Genomic DNA, 26,933 nt, shown 5'->3' with positions numbered 1-26,933 from the left:
ATTCATCAGTCAAACCTAATGTTTTTTGTCTCCCAGTAAATACGACAAAATACGGTTTAGAGAACATTCAATCATTTCCAGGTTGTTTCTGTAAGTCAAAAAATTAACTGCAGTTTCTATGGTTTGTATATTTTTGTCCTGGCAATGGGTTGCACTAAGCTGACAATTGTAACGCGAACCATTTGAGAGTGTCCCTTTTACAGTTGTGATAACACACACTTGTGTGTCATGCCGATATGTTGCAATTGTTTCTCAGGTTTTCATACACTAGAAGTAATTACATCCAGAAAAGTTCATCACAGAATTTGTACTGTCTCTTTTTGTTTAACTTTCTAGGTTCTTTTACAGTCTGCAGGAAGCTTCTGACCATTTTAATAAGTTACTAGTAAGATAATTCAGATCTCCTTTTGGTTGTAAAAATGTTGGTAGTGATTTGCAATAATTAAGTGTTCATTAGAAGTATGTTATGGTGTGATTTGCTTGAAATTTCCTGTTGCAAACAGCAAACTCGAGTGCAAAAAATGATTTTATCTTGATTAATGATCCTGTATTTAAAAGAACATGGTTCTCTCTGCCAACAAAGAAATTCTCCTCCATTCACTAGAGATTTTGCAATTTCTCACCTCACTGGTATATTAGTGAAATCAAAGCTATAAGTTCTGCTAAATTGGTAAGTGATTAGATGAAGTACATTATGTTACCTGTCCCTCTTTTTGCTTTTTTATTGCTCTTCCAATCTTAGCTAAATCTATGGTCGCTTGTCTTGGCAGATCAAAGGAGTTACTGCCATTGGTAACGATACAGTGCCCTGTTCACTGAAGTACTTAAACTTCTTCTGTACTTCAGGGGAACTTTAGATATGCAAGGGATGTAGAACTGATTTCAGAATATGAATATACCATACTCTGTGCTTAAAAATATGTGTCTTTGCAGATGTCTTCCACAAGATTGATTATTGGATTTAGAAATCAGTGCGGCACTGTCAGACTTGCACTGTGTGTATTACTTTTTTTGACTTGTTGAAAAGGTCCACAAAAGGAAGAGTGGTGTGGAGAGAGATCTGTACTAACTCAAGTAAACATAGCAGTATATATTCTTTAATAGTATATGCAGGAAAAAGGATAAGCATAATGGAAAGGTAGTCAACCCTAATAAAAGTCATGAACAGATGGTATCTCTTTGTGACAAAGTGATATCTTCATGAAATGATAGCATTATATGTTTTCACAGTAAGTATCAGGCATAGATTATGCAGTCTTAAATGTATGTAGTACTGGAGTTAGTGCACTAAACACTTGTTCTGTCATAACAGTTATCTAACATATCTGTGAGATTACAGCTGCATATAGACCAACTTCACTCTTTAATTCAATTTAGCACACTCATCTTTTTATTTTCTCTTAGAGTAGAATGTGTACCTGCAAGAAAATGTGAAATAGTTCTACAGAATGGTGGAAAGGATGACAGGAGAAAGTTTTGCTTGTTCACTGAATGTAAAGCTCTCAACTTTTGAAATGCCAGTGATGGTCACAGCAAACAGAACCTACATTTTGTATCATATCTGAAAAGTGATAACTTTTGGCACCCCAGCACTGCACAAACTACAACACCTTATAAGGCTTCAGTCCTAAGTCTTTTCAGTTGCTTCCTGGATTGCAGTATTCTGTCTTAGGTTGCCATGCATCAAATGTGAGACTCAGCAGAGAAACATACAAGTTAATGACCTACTTACTAGCATACATAGCCATACTGAGGAGAAAGCTTGTAGAGTAGAAGACAACAGGGAGGTGTCAATGTGATAATGAGGCAGATCTCAACAGTGCGACTTACAAGCATTTCTTAGCTGAAAACCAGGTGAGTGTCTGGATACACCTTGACTTCCATACTGGGATTAGACCTAGGAAGTAACATCCATCCTTACCCTCTTATCTTTTGTGTTCACTCTAATTTCTACTGGAAGGAAAGTAGCTTTGTCAGCAAATGTGGATCTGTAATTGCTAGCTTTAAGTGACTAGGGTACCTGAAACTGTAACTTACTCACCAGGGCATACTTGTCTTGGGGCTTAGCCAAACACATAGGTTCTATAGAGCAATAAATGTAGCTCTAACCACATTTGACTGGGAATTACTTGCCCTGTGTGTATGTAAGATACTTGCCAAGTTCCTAGCCTGGAGAGTTCAGAGGATATGCTCTGTTTCAGAAACATTGTCCTTTTGGGTCTTGAAACTGCACCCCTGTTTGAGTTAATTAGAAACTTGAAAAAACCCTGATGTTGGTCAGAAACTTAATACGTGATGGAAATAAAACTGTGTGAACTACAATCCTTCTTTTCCCCCAGCCATATCTATTCTATTCATCTCTTGAACAACAAATCAAACAAGATTAGTAACTCTGTACTAACAGGTCAGGATAGAATAGTTTTTTTGAGTTCCTGATAGGTGATCATATGCTGGGTGTGAGGAGTGATGCTTCAGACTACACTAAATGGACTTTCTAATTCTTTTTCTCTCTGAGGTGGGAGAAAAAAATATTTAAAGACTAGCCAATACCAGATGTTAAAGTCGGGGTGGTCATGATTAGGGAGGGCACAATTAGCAATAAAATTGCACCACAGTAACAATAATGATTATAATTGCTTTTATTTACGTAAATTTAATTCTGGGCTAATGGCTGCAATTAACATCATGGGCACATTATGATCTGTGACTTATGAAGTGAAAGATGACTCAAGTAGAGGTTTCCCCATGTACTGTGAATAGGAACTTCCTTTTGGAGACTAAGAAATATTATACTTCTTACTTTAAATAACAGCAATTAATTTCTTTAAGAAAGTCATCCAAGGCTGGGTGCAAATAGCACCTCTGGGCTCTGTTCACTTAGAGCAGAGAAAAGAGAGGTCTGCTCAACTAGTCACTGTAGTCTCGCTAATTGTTAAGTAAACAAGATTCTTGATATAATGTAGCACTCAGGTGTAACAGATCAGGTTGGAGTTCAAGGTAGAATCCCCAGCAATGGGTACAAAGAAGGGAAGAAGAGAGCATTTCTATGTGAGAAGGGAATGGCACAGCACATACAGCTCCTGTTGTGAACGGAATTTAAGAGGAATTGCAATTCCTGTTGAGAGCTGGAGCAACTGGTGAGAAAATAATGAAGTGAAGCCAGGACCTGAGCTGGCAATGTATGTATAGAGGTGCCAACTGGAGGATTTGGGGGCAGGTATACCGAGGAAGCAGGGTAATGTTTTGAGTGGTTTATGTCTTGGAAGAAGAAAAAAGCACCATCTAAACTGGAAAAGGGCAAATAGAAAGTGACTACAGCCTGTCATGCCTACGCTCTGATTTTTTGTAAGCCCACATGGATTTGGAGTGCATGCTATAAAGAGCTAAAAGAAAGTAACATTAAATTTCCTATAGTGTGGGAAAGATGGACTTGATAGAGTTACCAAGTTGGAATTCATCTGTGGGGTGAGATAATTAACATACATACTGTAGAAAACGTAAGTTATACCTCGATGAAAGAAGCTCACATTGGTGTGGACTGTGAGCATACACCTGTGAGCAGTTGCCCCAGCCCAGGTGGTGTGCATGAAGCTATTAGCTCTCCACATTACCTTCACAGCTTCTGCCAGCTGGATTCAGGCAGCTAAGAGGGCTGAGTGAGTCTTTTGCAGGGCAAGGCAAAAGCCTGCTTTAAGAATTTTTTCAGTGTGTGTAACTGATGAAGATACAGATTAAAGAATCACCCTAAGGGTGTTTATAACAGATCAGCTGTTTCTTATCAGCATCTTACTGCCCCTCGTACTTTCGGGGGGCTAAAGGAGAGACTTTGCTGACTAAAAGCTTTTGAAGAAATGAGATGCCTGGATCTAAAAAGGCAGTGACTGGATCGTGCATCATACTAGGAAACGTCGGGCGTAAGATTGAACTGCTTTGGTTTTCTTGCCTATAGCTGAGCTGAGGAAGAGGTAAGAGAGGTGTTGTTGCTGGGAAGGGTGAGTGATGAGCTAGGGAAGCTGAGGAGCAATGTGAGTAGTATGAAACTGTTGTGTTTTCCTACTTTTCTGAACCTGCACTTGCTATTGCATTGAGTGGTGCTATTGTTTCTGAAGTCCTGAGTCTATCAGTCGGAGAACTATGGAAATCCCAAGAGCAAAAGGACTGTAGTGGCAGATTTCTCCAGGAGTAATAAGTACACTGTGGTAGTAGCTGCAGTATGGTGTTTCTAAAGGAATTCTGTAACAAAATCTTTTTTTTTCTGTAACAGAATTTTGTTCTGACTTATTGCAGGAAGAGCTGGTAGGTATATAATGGCTGTAGGGTATAACTTGTGGGAGCCATAGAAAATGATGAAAGGAGAAGTAGATCTGGCTCACTAGTATTTGTCTAGGTCACATGTTCAGCTACATCAATACAACAATATGCTGGGTATCTGAGAATAAGTTTTTAAGAGTTTCTTGGAGACTACAGGAGGTAGAGAGCAAAGGGCAGAAAAAAGGAAATGTGTGGTGTTAATCTGTTTTATTGTCATTCTTTTGGTTGGTTGTTTTTTTTTTTTATTATTTGTTGCTTTTTTGTTTGTTTATAATTAAGCTCTTGTAATGGGGATGATACCCTTTAGGCTGTTGAGATTTTCAGTGTGAGCTAAGGCACTAGAGGCTGTGGATATTCAAGGATGCCAGGCACCTTAAACGGTTGGGTCCCTTTTAAATGCTATCATTTTTGCTTAATTTTAATGGATGTGTATGGATCTTGTTGGAAGGGAAGTGTGGAACCTGCTTCTATTCCTGCTCTCTGTGAAGGGAGGTGGGATGGGGAAAACAAATCACTCAAAATTAATTGAAAAAGAAAATGAATAGTAAGGAAGATACTTTGTTTAAGGTGGGGGTAGCAAGGAATGTTGAGAGTTCTCTGTTTTGTGCTTTTGACCTGTAAGGCAAAAATCTCCTGTCAGAAGTACTATAAGCAAAATTCTTGAATACGTACGTGGTATGGTGAAAGCTATGCAGAAGATCAGACACAGCATTTGGAATTGCTAAAATTTAAATGTTGTCTGCTTTCTCCTCTAGAAAACAAGTGGTGGAGGAGGAGTAAGACTCTGTGATATGCTGCTTATAGTAATTCCTGAACAGAGACATTGCAGAATACAATGCTGATGTCCCTGGGGTCTGCAACAGCATGTGTCCAGAACAAGGCTGACAGATAATAATACAGTCGGTGTCTAGTTAAATGAGATATGAGTTCATATGGATGTGCTACTCCTGAAATGATACTGGTGCATCTGTGTGGTGGTTTATGATGTAATTTGCAGATCTGTGGGCTTTTAGACAAAGGCAGAATGAGGTTTTCGAGTTGGATCTGAAAAGTCAACTTTTTTTCTTTAGTTGTTGCTGTGGTTTTGTGTTGTGGTTTTCCTTTCATTTCCCTTGCCTCTTCCAAATGGCAGTAATGGTCCATCTTGTCTGTCAGTTCAGAGCAGTGCTAATTGCAAACTGTGAATGTTTTTAAACCACTTCAAAAATGAATAGCCATCTTGGGTGAGAATAAATTGTCACTCTGTTCTCACCATGGAAATGAAAGCACATCAGTGTCTACTTGCCTTAGATCAACTTGTGACCCCATGCCTGACAATGCTGTGGCCAGTGTCTGGGAAGGCAATTCATGACTTGTGCTATTTGCTGCTTATTCTTCAAAAATCCACAAAGAGAGAATATTTTTTTCAAGCCTTGAAAGTATAACATTGCTTTACATCTGTATTATTTCTTGTCAGGTAGGTTGCAGGGGTGTTTGTCAGGATGAAATAAAAAGAAAATAAAATATTAATCACTTTGTGAATAAACTTGGGAATGGCGAAAGAAATATGCAATATACTGAATCCAGTAGGGAGACGTGTGGGTGGTAGTCAGAAAAGTTCCTATAAAGGATTCTGAGTACTGTCATGGTCCTGTCTTTCTGTATTTCAACTAGTGTGTATCAAGATATGTCTATCAAAGTTTATAAATCTGCCTTCCTACAGCTCTTCTGAACTACACCCAGACAGGATATTCCTTTCTACAAATATGACACAGCTCTGCAAGTCAGTACTTGATATTCAGTGAGAACTCCCAGCTCAATCCTCTGTCTTCCTGAAAGGGTAGGATTTAGCATGGGTGACTGCTGCTATTAAGACTAATTTGTCTGGCAAACTAACTAGCATTGTCTTTCCTAGTTCCAAATGCTAAGATACGACTTGACAAGATGGCAACAATCTAGTTGTGTAAGTTAAATGCTTAGCTTAGACTGAATTTTTAAGCTCTCAATTTTTTCAAGTAAGATAAAAAGAATATAGAAGCTGTCTCCATCTGAATAGGCAAATACAAGAATCCTAACTGGCTGAGCAAAATTGGAAGGATGTCCAGTCCATCTAGATCCATGTCCGTATCATGGTCAGGTGAAGTGGTCCTGATAACATTGCTTCTAGTAGGGCCATATAGCTGAACCCAGTCACGTTAAAAATCCATGTTCACCAGAATACACAGGCTTTCTCTGAAGGATGGGATTAAGGAAATTCCTGTAGTAACTGTAAGAATATATATGGTGTATCTTCCTTAGCAGTTTCTACTGGCTTCTTTGAACATTCCTGTTCATAGAGTAGACCAGACTTTTGTCATGCTTCTTCTAAGTAAAAGAAAGCTAAAGGCCTAGTCTTTGTGCGTGGCTGTTGACCTTTGCAGTCTGACGGGGATAACAGAGTAAGCCAGGGCTTTGGCAACAGAACCTGGTCTGGTTTGCATGTGTGGGCTGCAGATCAGAGCAGTTTCTGAGTACTGAGCTAACATACTAAACACTAGTGGAAATGCAGGTGTGGGAGAAATGTTTGCTGAATTACACAGTGATGGGTAGGGAGGAGGAGTTGAGGGCAGGGAAGGAGCTATGGGATAAAGCAGAAAGCTCAGATTCCAGCAAATATCTTTGCACTGGGACATTTGTGCTGAAATTGTAGTCTGGACTGAAATAGAGCAGACAGTGTTAGACTGTAGTGCTCCCAGCTGAGAGCTCAGGCTCTTAAAGTCTGCACCAAGTGATTTTTAGGAATAGCTAGTTGGAGTCATGGCTTGGCATAGTAGACACTGGGGACTCAAAGCAGAGAATGATTTGGCTGTTGTTTTGCATGTGGTATACTGATAGATACTTAGGCTAGTTTTTTGTGTGTGTGTGTGTGTGTGTGTAAGAGGTGACAACACTTCTTTTCATGCAATTTGATGCTACAATGCTTTACTATAGAATGAATTGATATGATCAAGCTTAGCCATATTACATCTATTTTGTCCCTAAGCCAATAAAATAAAAATACTGCAACTGCCTTTCTTCTCCCTATTAAAAAAGCTACCTCAGCTGTACTGTACCTTTCCAAAATAAATGGGAGCAGAGAAAATCAAAACAGGCAATCTCTTGCAGAAGACAGATGTACTGTAACTTCACGTTTTGGTGCCCTTGAGCTACTGACTTCTCCCCTTGGTAAATTTTTGTTGCTATTTGTTGGCTTGCTAACTTTATGGGAACTGCTTGACCTCAGTGTTTGTATAAAAAGATTTAGTGGAGGTAACAGCTTATTCTTAAATTCAAATGTTGTATTTTTTTACTTGAGATTAAGATTTATAAAATGCCTCCACCATGGGAATTAATTCTTATGTCAGGTAACAGTGCTCTGTGCTGTAACTTCTTGGTGACAGCTGGAGCTCATGAAGTTCTTATCTGTGGCATGGTTGCTTGATGGATGGAGTCTATAGAGCACTAATCTTAGTTGAGAGAAATGATAGGAATATCTTAGAGAATTTTTCAATCTGACATCTGTCTTAAAGCCCTTCCTAAATAGGAGCATCCACATGCTCTTCTCAAAAACCAAGGTGCATCTTTGAATGACAGGTCCAGTGTTAGGTGTTCCCTTTAACCCAGTAACAATAAGGAAAAGAAGTTTGCTTACAATTGGCAAACTAATTAACGTAGCTCTTGGTATTCATTTGGTAAACATAAGGTTAAAATTGTTTGTTTGCTAGTACTTCCTATCCAGTAATATAGGTGATAGAGTGCATGCTGGGGATTTTTTTTTTTTTTCTTCCACTTTTGGCCACTTAGTTGTGGTTTTCAGGAGAGGTCAAAGACAAGGAGCTGTTATCAACTTGAAGTCTTAGTCTTTTTCATTTTGCCTGGTTGATAAAGCAGCTGGATAAACTATTTCTTAGCCTTGAACAACTTTCTTCTTTGCAATTTTCTCATCTTTCTTACTAACAAAGAGTAATGCTTTGTCTGTATTACAGATCAGCTGCTGCTTTTTGCAATTTCCCCAGTGTTTTCATTGCCCTTAATGCTCCTGGCAAATTTTATGGGAGAATTGACACTGAAAATTTGTGTTAGTGTCTGCAGTGTCTGCTTATTTTGGATTTCTGTATGAGATACTTTGCAGAAAGTAATGCTATTATGCAGCTGTGCATAATATGTAGACTGAGGGGAAGAGGGCTCCTTAGTTGTCTTCAATCCGCCTCAGGCTCAAAGCTGTTACGAAGTTTTGCTGTGTCCATCCTATAAATATTGTCTGTATCGGAAAAAGATGATGACTAACACTGTTCTGTCAACTGCACCACCCCAATTCTTAGTCACAAGCATGTGGTTTGTAAACTGAGGCTGAGGAATTTTGTAGATTAAACAAATTTTCTTTATTCTTATCAGACTGCTGTCTCCATGGGGCTGTAATATAAGAGCTGCTCACGTTCTTCCCTTGGTAAATTCCATCCATTGTGACTGTCTCTTTTACTTCAAAAGGCAATTACATACTAAAAGAGAAATTCCTTATCTTCACAGGTGTAAGGAGTTTCTGTTAAGACCCTCCTTTTTCTGTTGAAAATACCCTTGGAAATAACTGAAATTTTTTTTTTTAATCAATTTGTACCACCTTGCAAGATTTGAGCAGTGAATTTGCCAGTGATTAATACAATGGGTAGAGATGACAGAAAAATAGTTTTTCATTTGATTAACTGCAGGTGTTTGGCATGCATGCACACTGACTGTTCCTAAAGTTTGGAAACAATCTTCCCCTCTATAGGGACAGAACTAACAGCAAGAAATGGATGCTAACTGCAGGACCTGGAAGGTATTTCAGGTTACTCGAAGGCAAAACCAAACCAATCACTTGTCAGATACTTAGTAGTTGTTAATTGCATCACTTCCTGTCACAGCATAGCTGTGCTGCTGTAATTAGGTTTTTGCTGCAAAACCCGTGCTTATTTATGGCTTGTAAAATTGCACACTAGAATGGCTTTAAGTAGTGAGGAAATGAATAAATCAGTAGTGGCTAGCTGCTTTCTTAAGTGGCTGAAAAAGATCCCATGGTCCAGGGCAGACCTTTGAGACACTGAAAGAAACTAACTGACCATGATGGAAAAACTTAGAGGGAATTCTAAGGTGCAGAGAGTCGTCTTTGCTGTGGACGTCTGTGTTATGGATGCACTCAATACTTCTAGTAAGTCTTCTCCAAAATCAAGCAGCTGTCTGTGCCCTGTTTGGATATAAACATTATTTTTAATTCCTTTCTGTTAGATGTCACTCAGCACCTGCTAATGTATTGTCATCTTTGATGTGTGAACACTTGATTATTCAAGCTCTCTCATCAAACTTGACTTGTAGTCCTTGCATCTCCACTGACAGCATCTGTCAGAACAGAACCTCCAAACAAGAAGTCTGGTCTCCCATGGCCTTGCAGCATGAGCTACTTTGAAAATGTGTGTACAACATTAACCTGTCATAATTTCCTCTGCCACGTACCTACTTTATACACAGAGGTTCTAATGGAGAAATGTGTTTTGGGTTGCAGATGTGCTCTCTTGAAATGACTCAGTGTGATTCCTTTGGAGCACCCCTCTTGACCTGGACTGGTTGGTGTGAAAAAAATGGCAGTGCTGCAAGGGCTTTGCTGAACAGCTCCTTTCAGATGAGTTGCATGAATTCCTGCCTGGCTAGCCTGATCATGTCTCTATTTTTCACATGACATGAGTATTTCAGAAAGATCTCTATACTAGGGACAAAACAAAACAACAACAACAAAGAAAAAAAAAAAAACTTAGATAACTGTTGAAAATCTGAAACAGTTTTACTCCAGTTAGGTGGGAGATCAGAGCTTTAGGCTCAAATGAAGTACAATCCCTTTGAAGAACTGAATAAATAGCACCAGCCTTCAGAAGGAAGAGAACTGATAATGACTGAGTTTTACTGAGATGTAAAAAGCAATTTGTTAGCTACTGCAGAAATGGTGTGTTGCTTTGTTTTTAATTTCTGCTCTCATTCCTTCCTGCAGACTCCCAACCTGCCATAACCTACAGTGTTTTTTTTTGTTTTGTGTGTGTGTTTGTTTGGTTTTGTGTGTGTGTTTGTTTGGTTTTGTGTGTGTGTTTGTTTGGTTTTGTGTGTGTGGGTTTTTTTTGTTGTTTTTGGGGTTTTTGTTTTTTGTTGTTTTTTTTTTTTACAAACACCTTGACTTATTTAATTGGATGCCATGTAATCAATTCACTCTGTTCAACCCTTAGTAAATTTAGCAGAATTACCAGGATGGACTTTGATCTTAAGTCTAGCCCAAGTAAGTGAAGGTACCACTACCAATGACTATTACTACAGTGAATAATTCAATATTCTTGTACAAAAATATTTCTTCTTTTCTGATCCCTGAAGCATAGTGTATAGATATTGAGGCTTTTGCGTACTTGGAGTGCATAATAAAATATGGTAAGACAGAGCAACTAGTAGAAAAAAATATATATGTGTGTGGGCAAACCTTAATTTTGCCAAAAGAACGTAACTTGCTGCTGTTTTAATTTGTGATGTGAATACAGCAAATCTGCAATTAAGCCTTCTAGCAGGTCTGTGGGATTGGTAATTGTTTTGTAATCCTTCCTCGGAACACAATAAACGCAAACAGTAATCATAGGTTTAATGAGTATAATCTATCATAAAACACCTAACAAAACAGTGAGTGCAATATTATCTTCTGGTTCATGCTTCAAATGTTCCAACACAGTGGAGTGCAGCAATTGCTGAGTACCTAAGTAGGCAGGAGGAGAGAGAGCAGACTTCTAAATAAATAAACAGAATGTATCTGTATGATAAACAAGAAGGCTTACTGAAAATTCATTTTGCTCATGTGGAGGTGAGTGGAAGCTTCCTACTGACTGCAAGTGCATGCTATGCTAAGGCCTACTTTAGCCAAAAGCTATTCTTGAGAGATCATGCTGAATATACAGCAGAGTGTTTAGAGTTGCTGACTCATGAGCTTTAAGACTTGATATTTGTCTTAACTGTGTATGTGTCGAAATTCTTATTCATGTCCATCCTTTTCAGCCTGAGGCTTAAGTGAACCTACCACTACTTACGACTTCAGGCAAAGCTTGCTGGCTTTGAGGTTAACTTACCTCTGTTGCCTACCTGCTTACCATGCTGAAAAGTGAGAATTTGTTTGAAAAGCAGTTAGTGCTAAAGTAGTACAAACGTGAATCTCAAGAGATTAATGCTTTCTGCCAGGACAAATGCATAAGTTTAATCTATTTTCTAGTCCTTCCTGAGCCCAAGTGTGTGAGTGTGCATGTATTAATTGTACTGAGCTGCAACTGTAGAAGGGGCTGAGCATACTGCCTGTGCAACCCCACACGTTGATCTGAATTTTCTAGTCAGTGCTGGCTTCAATTACAATCAAGTTGATAGTGGTATCTGCCACAACTTAAACTGTTTTTTGTAGTTTCAGAGAATTAGTTAGCACTTCTTACAGACAGATCTTTTGAGTAATTTGTCTCACCAAAGAGCAGTGTCATTGTGTTCAGTTTCATTAGATTAAAAGTTAATTTGGCTCCAAAAAGCAATAATTCCTCTGGCAACAGTGGCAATTCCTGTCACAGAGATCTTAATGAAATGAACCATTCCCTATAAAAATACAAGTGAAGATGTTGAAGACTTAAAGTTTGGTATCAGTTATGGCTGTATTTCATTAACAGTTATTTAGACTGAGAAGTCCACGTGTGGATGAGAATAAGCAGGTTATGAAACAGGTAAGGAAGGTTGCTGGTGGGCAATAGTTTTCCAGCCTTTATATCTGTACAAAAGGCAGCAATCTGCTTGTGAATGAACTGACTTGGCTTTTAGGGAAGCTGCGACCTCTGTTCAGAGGTATTTAGACCTGTTGATCCTAATAGCAAAAGATTCAGTAGCCACATTCCCATCCCTGCCTGGCATGGCTTAGACCCTGTAGTGGTAAGACCTTTTACAATCATAATTACATAGAGTATGAAATTCCCCTCTCTGTTTCCTGTGTGTTCTGAACGTAATCATTGATCAAGCATAGCACCTTTCTTGATTAGAATGTTTGACATGAGGGAATCTGTTTTCAGTGAAGTTCTTTTTAAAAGCCAGCTGGTGCATCCTGTACCTTTATTTCTCCATCTTGTACTCTGCTTTTCCTGTGTGAGGAAGGCTAGTTTGAGCATTACCCCAGGCAGGTCCATTTTATTTCCCAGAAAAATGTTGGCAACAACAAGCAGACCTGCTGGAGGCATCCCAAGAGCTATGCTTCTGGGGAATGAGTTATTTTCTTACACCATCTGGGCTTTCATTCTTATCCCTGCGAGATCAGAGAGCTTTTCAAAGCATTGTCTTCTACTGTAGGTCCTTACAGTTTGAAGGGATACAAAACGCTGTGGCTTGTGTTGCTTGGAGCAAATTGCAAAGCAAGGTTTATTTCTTACTGACCTTATCAGAGTTGGATACCTTTGTTTTTGAGCAGAGCTATGTGAATAATCCAGTCTTTGCTGCAACCTAGGGTGGCAGTGCTGCTTTTCAGGGTCTTGGTGCAATTTGGTCCCAAAGAGGTGAAGATATCAGCCAAGAGAACTTGTCTTGGAACTACCAAACTGTGAATTTTCTACTTTTCTCATGGTATCCTCTTCTCATTATGCCTGCTGTTATTCTGACCAACAACTTCTTGCCTTTTTGGTGATTTCTATCACAGCTAGTGTGGACAGGCTTGAAAGACCAGTAGGGAAGATGGAAGATTTGTTTGCTGCAGAACAGCATTGTTCTTTAGACACATGGGAGCCACTAGGAGCAGAGATATTTCAATGATTTAAAAATCGTTCATTTCAACTCCTTTTTTGCGTGGAGGTGCCTAGCAGTAGGGAGAAAGCCCTTTCTTTGAGACCTATGCTTGTTCCATAATGTGGCCTCTTCCATACCCAGGCTAGTCCAGATATCTTAAACGCATCCAGCAAATCTCTTGCCTCTGAGGGAATGACTGTGAAACAAATTCAGATTCGTAACATACTGACTATTGCTCGGTGATCATTCTATGTGGGCTTTACTGCTTGGCAAATGAAAGATCACTTATTTCTCAGTTACTACTGACTAAGAGCTGGTACACAGCAGTACCATGGCTTTGGCTAAAGGACCGTGGTTTTAAATGGGAGATGGCTGTACCCTGGGCTGCATACTACTGAGCAGTGCTCTGCCTATTTCTGTGTTGCTGTTTGCAGATGCCTTAGAAATACTAAAGCTCATTTCAGAGAGTTGCCTCACCTATATGTTTCAGTCTTGATATCCTTTCTTCTTGTTCAAACGCATTGCTTTCGTATCACACTGTACTGTCAAACAAGCAATGCATTCATGTGCTATAGGCAATGTCCTGTGTTTCCAGACAGATTACTGTACTGAATAAAATTTGCTCTCAGTTATGTTTCCTATGCAGCAATTGACAATTATCCTAACTATCTTGCTTCTTACTGTGAGAAATAATGCTGTATGGGAGAAGGGGCAAACTCACTGCAGAATTAAATACATATTGAAAATGAAGTTATGCTTCTAACCAGTGAAACATAGGATGTAGTGTGGGAGCTCACATCTACTTTTGCCGCGATAGTCTGTTATTGTGTTACTGTGCAAATACACAATGTGCTCTCTGTCACACATTGCTCATCTTTTTTTGTGATGGTAGCTCATGTGAACACAGCGTGCACTTCCTTTCCCCCTTGCAAACTGCTTTAGGCACAGATAATCATGGTCTGAAAGCACTACTGTGCTCACTGTAGTCTGATCATAATGCAGACACTATTGTAGCATAAATAACTATTTTTATATCAAATATATCACTTACAGAATGCTGTTGAGACTTAAGTCACTTGTCAATGTATTTTTCGTCTTCTGAGGGTAAAGATAGGATATCTTAAGAAATGTTTGTTCTGTGACTTTTCACAGTGGAATGTATTGAAAAATATGATTTCTTTATTAAATTGGTGAAATGAATGCATAGGATGGCTTCTCAGGGCATGTGAATCTGTAGCAGGTACATTCTTCCTGCAGAAATGCATCCAAGTTTTGCAAAATACAGGCTGTAGCTTTTCTTGCAGCTAGCTTAACTGCCTTTTCATAATCCTTGGCAACTCACTGAGCTGGTTTTCAGCGTGTGGGCAGAGGAAGGGAAGAGAAAAGGAAAGTAGAAAATCAAATGTATTCTTTCTCATCTAGGAAAAAAAAAAAAAAGGCCTCAAAGGGTAGGAAGGACAGGAGTAGAAATGGCACTGAATGAACTGACCCCTGTACTATCATTGTAAACTGTGTATCTAAGACTTTTTTCCCCATCTTCTTGTGTCTCTAAATTATAGTAAATATTTCTCATCTTCTATCCCTATCACTATTGCTATTCTCTCTTTGTAGGGTAAGCTAAATCACTGTTCTCTGTAGGCAATAACTTACAATAGCAACAGCACAACTACTTCCAGTGAAAGTGGCTAAACTAGTTGCATCCTATTTTCAAAGCAACCCTGAGGTAGAGTAATAGAATGTTCCTCTGTTTTTTGAGTGGCAGCCTCTTACCCAAGCAAGATTTCATGCTAGCAGTGGTAAATGGTGGGGTGGATTTTCTCCCACCTCTCCACAAAAAGTTTTGAAAAACATGCATATAAAAATGCACATTTTGAATTCAAAAGGTGAGTAAATGGGAAAAAGAAATTTAGTCTTGGAAAGGAGGGCTGGGAGAAACAGGGAGGATGTAGTAGTGTATGCACTTTGTGAGACCTGCTTCCTCACCAACTTGTGCAGCAGCTAGAAAAGGTGAATGTGCTTGGAAGTACAGCAGTCAGCTGCTATAAGCTTCATTTCTAACATATAGCCTTAGGTGGTCAGAACAGCTCCCCGGTGATCCTAGAAACTCTTCTGAATTTTCTTGTTGTCAAAGTAAAGTCTTTCACACTTTACAAACTTAGTACTGAAATCCATGAAACCCACTGAAATTAGGCAGATTCCTCTGATTTGTCGTGTTTGTATATAAAACTACTAAACAATGCCACTGCTCATAGAATCATACAACGGCTTGGGTTGGAGGGGCCCCCAAGGATCATCAAGTTCCAACTCCCATGTCACTGGCAGGGCCACCAACCTCCAGATCTGGTACCAGGCCATGCTGCTCAGGGTCCCATCCAACCTGGCCTTGAACACCTCCAGACCATCCACAACCTGTCTGGACAGCCTATTCCAGCACCTCACCACTCTCCCTGTAAAGAACTTACCTCTGATAGCCAGTGTAAACCTTTCCTCCTTGAGCTTAAAACCATTCCCCACTGTCCTGTAACTGTCTCCCGTTAGAAAAAGTTGATTCCCCTCTTGTTTATAATCTCCTTTTAAATGCTGCAAGGCTGCAATAAGATCTCCTTGCAGTCTTCTCTTTTCCAGGCTGAACAAGCCCAGTTCTCTCAGTCTGTAAACAACATATACATCATATACTACAGCAAAATTAAAGACAAATACTGCAATACTGCACAATTGTGAATCGCTGCCCAAAGTGCAAGATGGAGTGGTTTAGGAATAAGGCTCCACTTAGATGCTGTCATGTATGTACTAGCTGGTGCTTTTAGCCTTCTTTATATGGAAAACACCTTTGCAATGTGTCTTCTAGGAGGATATTTTTCGTCAAAAGATTATAAATAAGGCATGTAACATCAGGGTAATTCAAAAGGCAAGGCTTGCAGATACGCTAGGACTAATCTGGTTGCAATAGCTCTATGGAAGGAATAAAAGGAACATAAAATGGGGGATGGGAAAGTTAAATATTTTTGTGATGTAAAAATAATGCAAATAGAACTTCACTATAAAAGCAGGTGAATACATTTTTACATGTATATTAGGAAAAAACAACGCCTTTTGTCAAGGATGCCAAAACCAAAACACAAAACAACAACAACCCAAAACAATGACAACAAAACAAACAAACAAAAGCTTAATAAAAATCTGATGAGTTGAAAAGGAAGGAAATGAGAGTTAATTTGGAGTTGTTTATCATTCTTGGAATGAAAACAATAAAATGTTTCCTTTTGTTTTCGTGGAGGAAGAGGGATCTGGATGAAGCTTATCAAAGCAAAAAGAACATATCAGCCACAATTACATTTTAACCCATAGTAAATATTTCTTTTCCAGACTCATTTAGCTCTTAGAGAGATGAAGTATGAGTACAGATTCCTGAGGTTGCATACTACTGCAGAACGGGTAGGGAGGGATGAGTAACAGTGCATCACTTTCCAGATACTTGAAGTAAATTCTGAAGAAACTGAAGCCTTAACAATTAGTGTACTCCTTGTAACTCTTAACGAATTTGCCTCATGCAATGATTTGTCACTTGTTTGCTTCTGGGGGCACTATGCAAAATATTAGATGGCAAAGAAATCCTGACATGATGTGTTCCAATCAGTAAAGCTTCCCCAAATATCAGGATTTGCTTTGAATGAGATCTGCTTGTACAGTTCTGCTGAGCCTTTTCTCTAGCTTCCTGCTGGTTTGATGTTGCTGAGGGGTTTGGTAGCGCCTGCATCACTTTGGAAGCACAGAGGCAGGTTCTGTGCAGCACTCCATGGCGTAATGCCACCCCAACGTTGCTGCTTCCTGCTGTTCTGCAGGGACAGCTTGCTGCTTGTGGTAGAGCTGTACTGTGAGGGAGGAGGAGATCTATGGCCTCAACTTCCACTTTCAAAATATACTTCCAGCACTGATTCCTGGTAACAAAGCTATATGTTCCTTCTCACTTTCCAGGGGATTCCAAAAGGACAGAGAGTACATGTGTTCATTACCATGGCTTGTAATGCTTTTTTTTTTTTTTTTTAATCTACAAACGTTGTGTTTTCTTAATCTTTAAGAAATTGAGCCACAATATTAAGCATATCACAAATAATCCTGTGGATGAATTCGAACAAAATTTGGAGTTCCTTATGTATGTTTTTGCTAATATATCTGGTTCCAGAGCACAGTACAGCAGTGGTAATAAGATAGATATCCTCCTCCTCCCACCATCTCCTAGTAGGTAAAAAACATCCGGTGGCTAGCTCATGTCCTGAGGTATGTTTATGAAGGTGTGAATCTGATCAGCTATGCCATGCATGTCAAGTATTCTTTATGTTGGTATACTGTTGGTCTCAACTATATTTTTAGCAAGAGGTTCAGTGGCTAACTTACAGGTATTTTCTTTCTGTTGCTTCTTAATCTTGCCTTTTGGATTCACTCTTTCATATTTTGGGAGTACAACTAATAGCTATGTCAAGATTATTCTTTCTATATCTTTACACACATTCCAGCATTTTCTTTTCTTACTGGACTTTCTAATCTCAACCTCAGTGTTCTTGCACAGTTATCCTATAGTCCAAGACATGGAAGACAATGGATTTCAAGATTGGGTGTGTGGAGGTGATGCACGTTATCTGATTTTCAGAAATAGCAGTGTGTTGCCAACTTTAATCCTTCATCAGTTTTTTTGCTTCAGTATAAGCTTTCTGTTGCTTTAGCAACAACTGCAGATTCAGCAGAATTTCTCAATGAACAAATCACAGCACTGGCTGGATGCTTCTTCCAAGTTTCTCATCCAGGTTCCTGCGGAGTGTATATTTTACTTGAACAGGAAAGGAAAGTATGTGCGTGATTTGACAATGTGAATTCAGCCTGGCATCTGATCTTCTTATGACTTCACTTCTCCTGAAGCTTGTAATGCTTTTTTTTTTTCTCTAGCCTTGCTAAGAGACTTGCCTTATCACTACATCACACCTCAATGCTGCTCTAAAGTTATCTGAGCTGAATGTGGGAACTCTGGAGTCGGTGTTTGCAGGTTACCCCGAGCAGTCTCAGTTAAGCCTACCCACCTAATGTAGGTTGGAATCTCTGTAGCACTGATCTGTGTTCTGTGTTGCAAGCACTTTGAAAAAGAGTTGTAACTAAAGGAGCTCTCCATTGCGAAACAAATCTGAAAAGAAGATGAAGGTATGCTGTGATGCCAAGTAGGGAGTTGGCTATTTGCAAGAATACTATTAATGGAAAAGCAATTTGTCAAAATTTAAAAAGAATTTAGGCATATATATTAGAACAGAAGCTGGATTCTGGATGAATACTAAGACTAACAAAGAATATATCAGATAAAACGTTAATAATAATCATACTTTCAATCCAGTGCAGGGATGAACAAGCACCATTGGGTCTGCTGAGCTGAGCCTTCTCTGTTTCTTTATAATCCGAGTATTTTCTGGGTTCTTGTTTAGAAATGTTAAGACTGGAAGGACGGGAAGTCCTCCTTTTTTTTTTTTTTTTCCCTCTTCCCCTCCCACTGCTGACTGCTGGAGCACTGAGCTCCCTTACATATCAATAAATCTAAAATAAATGAAAACAGCAAACAACAACCAAAATAAAATCCCACCTCAAGTCAACAAAGGAACCACCTGAATTGCACATACATCTGAATTCCCCTGATATTATCACTCAAATAGCCCTCAACAGCACTAATGATGATGAGATATCTCTACTGGTTTTACTACAACATAGCTGCTGAACTTGGGGTGAGAGAAAGCAAAGGATGTTCCTAGCAATACTGTTAATTTTAAAACAGTTTTCTAGCTAGTGATATTGCTCTGGTAATTCCCATTCTGCAGTGAGCACAATGAGAAGCCGTGCCATTTAGCACAAGGTGCTAACTCAAAACCTGCCAGTCTTCAGCCATGGGCATCTGAAAAAGCACTTCCATCTGCGTTGGGCTTCTGGGCCCCAGGGTAACGTAGATTCAGCTTGAAAATTGTGAACAAACAGTGTAGGTTAATGCGATGTTTCCTTGTCTGCCCAGAGAGATTAACACAAGGCTGAGTAGTTATAACGTGTTAATCATTAGCAACAGCGATTCTGAAACAAATGGCTTTTAAGCCTCATTTATTTAAATATCTGAAAGCATAGGAAGGGTGTTCCTCCATCCCATTATTTACTTCCCCTGCTGCTGCTAATAAATATCTTATGTTTGTTGAATGCCTTTCACAGCGTAGAGTTTGACTCCAGGAGACTTGCAGTGGTTGTGGATAGTGGGAATGCAGCCATCCCTGTGATGCAGCCAGCTGGAACACTGAGAAAGTGCCACACATTTCAGCAACAAGTGAACAGTTTCAGACAAAAGAGCCAAAATAGGAACTTGCTCAAACCCTCTTGTGCACTCTGTCCTGATGGCACACCAGCCTGTCCTGTACTGCTGTTGTGTTAGCCTTGCTTCTTGTTTCAGCAGCTTTATGCTTTTTCTAGTTAGATGAAAACTGCTAATTGCCTGAGAAGGCCTGGGGAGGCTGTTTTACTCAGTGAGCACAGGTTTTGTGTTGTGCTACTCAGAACTGGCTTTGTATGTGTCGCACCCTTATTTCCTTACAAATGGGTATTCTGATCCTTCCTACAGTGTCGTGCAGGTTTTGGTGCCTTATGATGAAGCCAAGGTGCTCGAGTGAGGCAGTGGACAACTGGGTTGGGCTCTGAGGACAGTGCTTAGATTTGGGATGAATCTCAGAGCTTAATGCCTTCATACCTTGCTGGTGTTCAAGCTGCAGGGATCAGATCTTCCAGGAACACGTGGGGGGATGGCAATAGCGCTCACTGTGATGCCCCTGGAGAAGCACAGTGGCTCATAATAACAACGTGGGATCAAGCTGTGTGTGGCAACTGCTGCACTGTGCTGGCAGGCCCTGCTGCCTGAACCTCGGCTGCATGGTAACAGTGAGACCATCCCCCACTTTCCTCCTTGTTTCATTTAAAATGAGTGTAAATTTTGAAGTGTATCCCTAGCAGGTAATCACCATGTTTGAGATCGGTGTATTTATTTAATGGCCTGTGTAATTTAGAATTTTGTTTCATGTATTTGGGGTTGAAAGCCTTCTTCTGATAATGCCTTTTTTTTTTTTAATGTCTTTGTTTATCATGTTGCTGTATGGTGTGTGCTGCTTGTTATATGGCTGAGTTGTGATCCAGTCTCTCTGCTGTGCTGAGGTGCGGTGATTCATAAGCAGCCCACGCCTATCCTGAGACCCAAATCGATTAACATGGCACTTCCAATCTGCAGCTACAGTGGGGGTTGTTACACTCTGGCTACTGAAGAATCTACTGTGGTCTGTGCTGCTGCAATCAGCCGAGCACATTGCTGATAAGAGACTGTGGGCTTCATCCTGGAGAGATGGTGAACTGTCAAATAATGAAGACAAAGTACAGGAACTGTGCTGCTCCTGCTGTTGTATCTGTGCCACATTGCGTCTTCCTTTTGCTATTGCATATATCATGTCATGCTGGTGACACCCAGGTTCATAATGTGGATTTCTGGGAGCCTGGAATAGTGCTTGCAGGGCTGTTAGTACAGCTTGCTACTGGGTCAATGTTCTTCACTTTGTGAGGCAGAACTGTTGTCCTGAAGCCTGTCCTGAACATCAGGTCAGCGTGCACCTGGGTGTGCAGGCCACGTTTGCCCCTGGGAAGAAGGGTGTGATCTGCCCTGGTGTTTCCAGGCTACCTGCGTCTGCTGGGGGGGCAGGATCACTTCTCACTGCAGATTGCAGTGGGGATTTGCCTTTCCCATGGCTGCAAGGGCTGAGCTCTTCAAGAAGACGTAAAAGAAACAACTCATTCTCACTGATTTCAGCTGCCTTCAGCTTCTTTGAAAACCCCACTTCCCATATTTGATGGTTACTGATGCTGCCTCAGATCTAAAATTAGTCAGAACTTGCTCTTGCAAAGAGCCCCCAAGGGGCTGTTTCAGTTTCAGTCAGGTTTTGCATCAGTTAGCTGGAATGAGTGCACGCTGCATGAGTGTGCGGTGTACACCTGCAGCGGTCTGTCCCGCACAGCCCCTCAGAGCATGCTCTCGCTGCTGCTTGTTCTCTCAATACCAGAATTACAAAGGCAGCTCCTGTAGTTCTGAATGCATATGTGCAGCTGTGCTGTCAGCAAGGAGTGTATGTGGGTGAGTGGCTGAGGGAGCGTGAATGAGTGATGGAACAGAGGTAAATGCAGAAGAAGCTGTGGGTGGAAGGAGAAGGCTTGAAGCTGGCTCGCCCACCATTGTAATGCATTCCCTACAATGATGTACACAAGCACAAAGAGCAGTGAGGAGTTTTCTCTCCCCCAGCCAGTGGAATTCAGGTTGGTTTTGTCTTGTGCATGTCTTTGTTTCTGTAATCTCAGGGGTAGTGCCCTGATGCTTTCCAAAGCATGTTTGGATTTCCTAAGCAAATGTGCTGCAGCTCCCATGGCACAGCACATCTCGCTGAGCTCTCCGCTGGGCACTCATAGAATTGCAGAATGGTTTGAGCTGGAAGGGACCTCAGATATCATCCAGTTCCAACCTCCCTGCAGCGGGCACATTTGCCACCCACTAGAGCAGGCTGCCAAGGGGCCCCATCCCGCCTGGCCTTGAGCACTGCCTGGGATGTGTAACATCCACAACCTCTCTGAGCAGCCTGTTCTAGTGCCTCACCACCCTCTGAGTAAGGAGTGTTCAGCAGTGTGAGAGCAGCTGAATGAATGGCTCAGGTGCCCCAGTACCCTGAAGCCAGAAGCGTTCAGCAAACAGTTCGATCAGCGAGGCACAACAGGCACGCAGTCGCTTTGTTCAGTTTGCCAGTCAGTATCTGGGGCCTGTTCCTGTTAAAAAGGAGCTTTCCACCCCTGAGATGGTTTTGTGTTGCAGCTGGGCACGCAGAAAGGTTAAGGGAAGAGATTAAAACTAAAACCCTCAGCCTCAGTGTTAGCTGCCTCGCCATGGAGATGGATGCATCCTTCATATCTGCTGGGAGGGCAGCCGGGCAGGAGAAGCATGTGGGGGTGATATTGGCTTCTCTTCCTCCAGGCATGTACTGAGCTTAGATGGGAGGAGGGAGTGGCTGAGCTGTGCTTTACACAGATGTGCAGCACTGGATCAGGGCAGAGCAGGAGAGAGGCATCCATGGTGCAGATCTCTGGGGCTGAGGGTTTGCGTTCTTTCCCATAGCTGAGAAGATAGCTTGAAGTAGCACAATCTACTCTCATTAGGTTTGATTTTAATTTATGCTAATTGGGAAACAATATGATATGTCAAATGCCTACTGCCAGCTATGTGTATAGTGGGGAAAATAGCAACACAAAACACAAGAAGCCAAATACCCAACATGCACTCCTGGTGGCCAGCTCATTTGTAGCCCCTGGGCTGCACCAAGGCAGTGAGCTGTGCTCTCCCAGGGGCATGGCAGCTTCCTCTCAATCTGCACTGGTACCAAAGCAATAGGCACATGCTCTCCTGGATATAATTCAGTCCGCGTGACTTTTCAGAAATGCAGTTACATTTGTACTGCTATTTTGCTGAAGTGTAAGGGGGCTGCTGAAATGAGCCTGCTATAGCTGCGTGTAACTTGGTGGGGCTTTGCTCAGCTCCAGCTGGATGGGGGCCAGATGGGCTGTGCAAGTCACGTTGCTGCTTTTCCTCAGTAGTGCCATAAGCACTTTAAATTATGAATTTGTGCAATTAGAACTGTTAATCTGCGTTACTTGGTGTGAGTTAGACATCTTAGCTTCAAAGGTGAATGATAGACCAGTCATTCTACAAAATGAGTGATGTCAGGGTGACAATGACCACTGGGCCTGGGTAACTTAGCATATCTCCCGCCTGAAAGCTTTAGTGCTGCAGATGGGAAGCTATGTTTTCCCTACCACTGAAACATCAGAAATCTGTCGCTGTTTCAGCCTTCGTCCAATTAACTGTGATCCTGAAGGGAGACTGATGGCCACGCAGTCACTGCTCTGGAAAGGAAACGTGAAGAGAACTTTTCAGCACAAGGGGCATGTAGGCCCCGGGTCCCATGCAGGGGTTAAGCCATCTTGCTTCAGTGGGGAAGGAAGTCTGTTTTGCATACACCAACTATGCATTTACCTTGCTTTACACCATGCTGCTGCCCCAGCTCTCTTGGCAAGGCCAAGCAGTTGAGTTGTGCAGCACTGGCTGCAGGAAGTGTTACTTGCTGTTTTGATGAAGCTGTTGCATGGTGGGGTGGGGATGGCAGAAGTGGAAGTGCAGCTTTCTCTGAGGCTATACTGGGAGACCAATTTGAGCTCTCAAGAGCTCCTGTTGTTAGAATCCTACTCTCACCTTAATTCTGTAAATGGTATATATGTTTTTACTTCATACCTCTAGCGTGCAGTTTTGTGTATAGCACGTACTCTTGCAAGGCATATGATGAGATGCAAACGTGACATCCGTATGTAAAATGGGCAAAAGAAATGGGACTGAATTCGGATCAACAGTTGGAATGCAGGATGTTGTTAATGCAACTTCTGCTAATAAATAAATAAATATATATATATCAAAAATTGAGGTAACACATACTGTGTGACAGGAAGGGAGCTTGTTGCTCACCCTCACGCAGCGGGACATACCAACAGAAAGTACCTGAGGATAGATAGTCCTGCTGAGTGTTTTTTGGTGCATTTTTCCTCCAAGACTCCTCTCAAAGTGTGTTCATGTCTTGTAAACTTCCACTTTAGGTGCGTGGGAGAAAATAAGGAATGATGTGGCAGTGAAATGATCAGAATGGAATGCTGCCTTCTTTTCCTTTCTTTTGCTCTGCTCTTACTTCCATCTCGTGCTGAAAAATAGAAGATCTTCAATCACTTCCCAGAAGAGATGGATTATGCTCTTGTGATTCTTCCTTCCCATCCTTTCAGCAGGTAGATGCATGCTCTGCATAGGTGGCAGTGGTAAGCTTAATTCTTGCTGGAAGAGGTTCTCCTCGCATGATTTTATTTGTTCAGACAATGATGTGGCTTAGATATCCCGTACAAGCACATCTTATTCCACTTGTCTGCAAACAAGTGCAGCTAAACACACGTATTTTTCACTTTGGAATTCTGCTTGTCACAGCTGACCGTACCGAGCAGAGGTGTCTGAGCCGGATGCTCTCTTCCCGTGGTTTGTTGCCCACATGGAACCTCTGCTGTCTGTGTGCGGGGCGCTGCGGAGAGCTGAGATCTGAGCGCTCCACTCCTGGGCTGCGCTTCTGTAAGAAGCAGCTCATCCAAGCTTTTCTAACAGTTGTTGAGCACTGGTGGTCATGTTGGAATAGGCTGTTGTCTGCTCTCTGGTACTAGGAAGACCAGGTGGCCGTCACTTCAGAGGACTATTTTCTGTCTCCACTAAACTCTTCCTTCTCTCTTCATGTAGCTCTGTGTTTTGATCCTAATGAATCAACATTGAAGTGAAGCAGAATACATCCTAAAACCTCACTGGGTTTTTGTGAGGCTGCTCATTGTGAGGCTGCTTCTGGAGTGACTGACCTCTGAGTAGCGCTGCGGGAAGGCTGAAGTTGGTCAGGCTGAATGTTGGCTAGGCAAATGAAGGGAACAGCAGTTGGCCTGCGTGGCTCCATGCTCCTGCATTAACAGCCCCTCCAGGGCTGTCAGGGCAGCTCTCATAATTTGCTCCTGCTCTTCTCATGATAGAGATCTCCAACCAAGGCTGAAATATGATGCAGGATATTCATAAATTCCTGCAAGCATTATAAGTTCTTTGATCAAACAAAAGCAGGACATCAGTTTCTTTGTTGTTCTGCTGTTTCTCACTGTTGTTGCTGCATTGCTCTTAGGGTGAGCATCCAGCAAGGGCACACTGCACCCTTGTGGACGGCACGCTGTGTCTGAGCCATAGGTTACCTCCCAGGCAGTGGCAAAGGAATAGCGATGGTTTGGTGCAACCTCTCCTGCAGCAAGGTGCATCCCAACAGAGCCGTCCATGTTCCTGTGAGGTCAGTGGTCACTGAGAACCTGCTTGTATTGTTTTATTTCTCTTGCATGTTGTCATGCTTAAAATACTTCAGTTGAACAGATTACTGGTTGAGATTATGGAATATACACTGACAGGTGGAAGGGTAGAGTGGTCTTACATTGATGATTGGTCAGTTAGTGAATCTTTTAGCCTACAATGAAGATAATGTTGCAGAGCACCTGCAACAGGAAGTTCATGTCAGCTGGGCTTTTAGGTTCCTGTGATTTAGTTGCTTTTCATGCGCTGCTAAAATGAGACTCATTGGTGTTTCCTGTTAGTAATGCACATTTGGTTATCAGAACTTCCTTTCTGTCAGAATGTCTTAGTGATGAGCCTTGGCAAAAAAGATTTTGTAAAACAGCAACAGTATAGCTGAGATATAGAATGTAAGTTATTGAAAGGTTTTTTGTTCTCCTTTAAAAGGCCAGCTATCAGAGGAGGCACTGAATTGATGTCAAATCCTCCCCCAGCTGAGGATCAGTGATGAAGACAAGTCTTTGGCGTTGCAAGTATTTCTTTCCTAAAATGACACTGTGTATCTTGCTTGTTGTTTTTTTTTGGTTGTTTTTTTTTTTTTTTGGATGTTTTGTGACCTACCTGCATTCTGTGGCATAGCTGTTCTTCTGCGACAGAGGCACAAGTAGCAGTCCCAGCTGCAACAGTTGGAAATTCTATTGCTTTTTGCACATCAGGGCTCAAGATTAAAGTCATCTCAGTGACAGCTTTAGCTTTTTTAAATACTACTGTTATTATATTTCTATTGTACAACAGTGAGACATTGTGTCCATCAGATGCTCCCTGCACTTGCTGCCTGAAAATGATGTTGCCTTAGGAAATTATGGGGAGATTAAAAAAGAGAAGTGTTTGTGCTGGCTGGGAGGGCTCGCCTGCCATTTGTCAGTGTCTCTGGGAGCTGGGGCTCACTTCTGAAAATTCCCTACAAACAAGTGCTTTGCTGATGGGAAAAATACAAGGTTCCTGTGTCTCCTGCCCTTCCTGTTGAAGGAGTACTGGAGCTTTTTTGCTTTTTACATCTCATCCATGGTATTGAGGCTTTAGTGTGCTTCTTGAGGGTAGAATTTGGCCTTTAAATTTCTAAAAACTTGATTGTTATTACCAAGTAACAATAGCTTCTTCTGTGCTTAAACTTATAGGAACGAGGAATTCCCTGGTTGTGTTTCCAGCTGCTGGGCTTGGAACAGGAAGCTGCCTGTAACACTGGCACTGCTGTACTTGGTATGCTCAGATCTAAACTTCTATGAAGCAGCAAAAGCAGAGAATGAAGTGCTTTGTTACGGGTAATCCTCAATCACCCTGGGTGGAAAGTTGTGGAATATCGTGTACTACACATCATATATCCACATTTTTCTACGTACAAAAGACAGAGCACACTTTGTTTGCTTTCCCTGATGGGGAATTACTTTGGGGTTTTGATGGCTCCCAGGTTGTCTGCCAGGAAACCTCTAAAGTTTTACTTGATGTAACTTTATAAAGTTTTTTAGTTTCTTACCCCTGACCCCAAATCTCAATGATTCCCAGCTGCCCTCTTACTGAGGCAAAGAAGCCGTTGCCTCTCATGTGGTAGTATGGAGTGGACCCAGATCCTGCCTGCCTGGAGGACCAAGAGGACTGACCCCAGAACTGTCCCTTCATCTCCTTTGCTATAGAAGCAAACAACAAGCATCAGAAGTAAACACCAGGCACCAACACGTTTCATGGTTTGTATTCTTTTCTTCAATTTATGTTTGGCCTCTTTGGAAATCATTGCTAGAGCATACTCTGACAAGCTAGGTTTATAAGAATATGAACACTTTTACTTTTT

The 26,933-nt window shown here is 41.3% G+C and overlaps 1 long non-coding RNA gene across 2 annotated transcripts in view; it reads left to right on the top strand.

The window, feature by feature from the left end:
• Positions 1 to 3,547: 3,547 nt before the first annotated feature.
• Positions 3,548 to 26,933, top strand: part of LOC104910731 — a 57,926-nt gene continuing 34,540 nt past the window's right edge. Inside the window, exons 1-3 of one of the 2 annotated variants that reach the window (XR_004159633.1) lie at positions 3,548 to 3,965; positions 26,266 to 26,347; positions 26,651 to 26,829. This is a non-coding gene — a long non-coding RNA (uncharacterized LOC104910731). The remainder of the gene's footprint in view (positions 3,966 to 26,265; positions 26,348 to 26,650; positions 26,830 to 26,933) is intronic. The other variant, XR_004159634.1, reaches the window with a different exon arrangement.

The sequence above is a fragment of the Meleagris gallopavo genome, chromosome 4, assembly GCF_000146605.3.
Source record: "Meleagris gallopavo isolate NT-WF06-2002-E0010 breed Aviagen turkey brand Nicholas breeding stock chromosome 4, Turkey_5.1, whole genome shotgun sequence".
Taxonomy (NCBI): Eukaryota; Metazoa; Chordata; class Aves; order Galliformes; family Phasianidae; genus Meleagris; species Meleagris gallopavo.
Note: the sequence above shows the minus strand (reverse complement) of the source record. Positions and strands in the feature narration are given on the sequence as shown.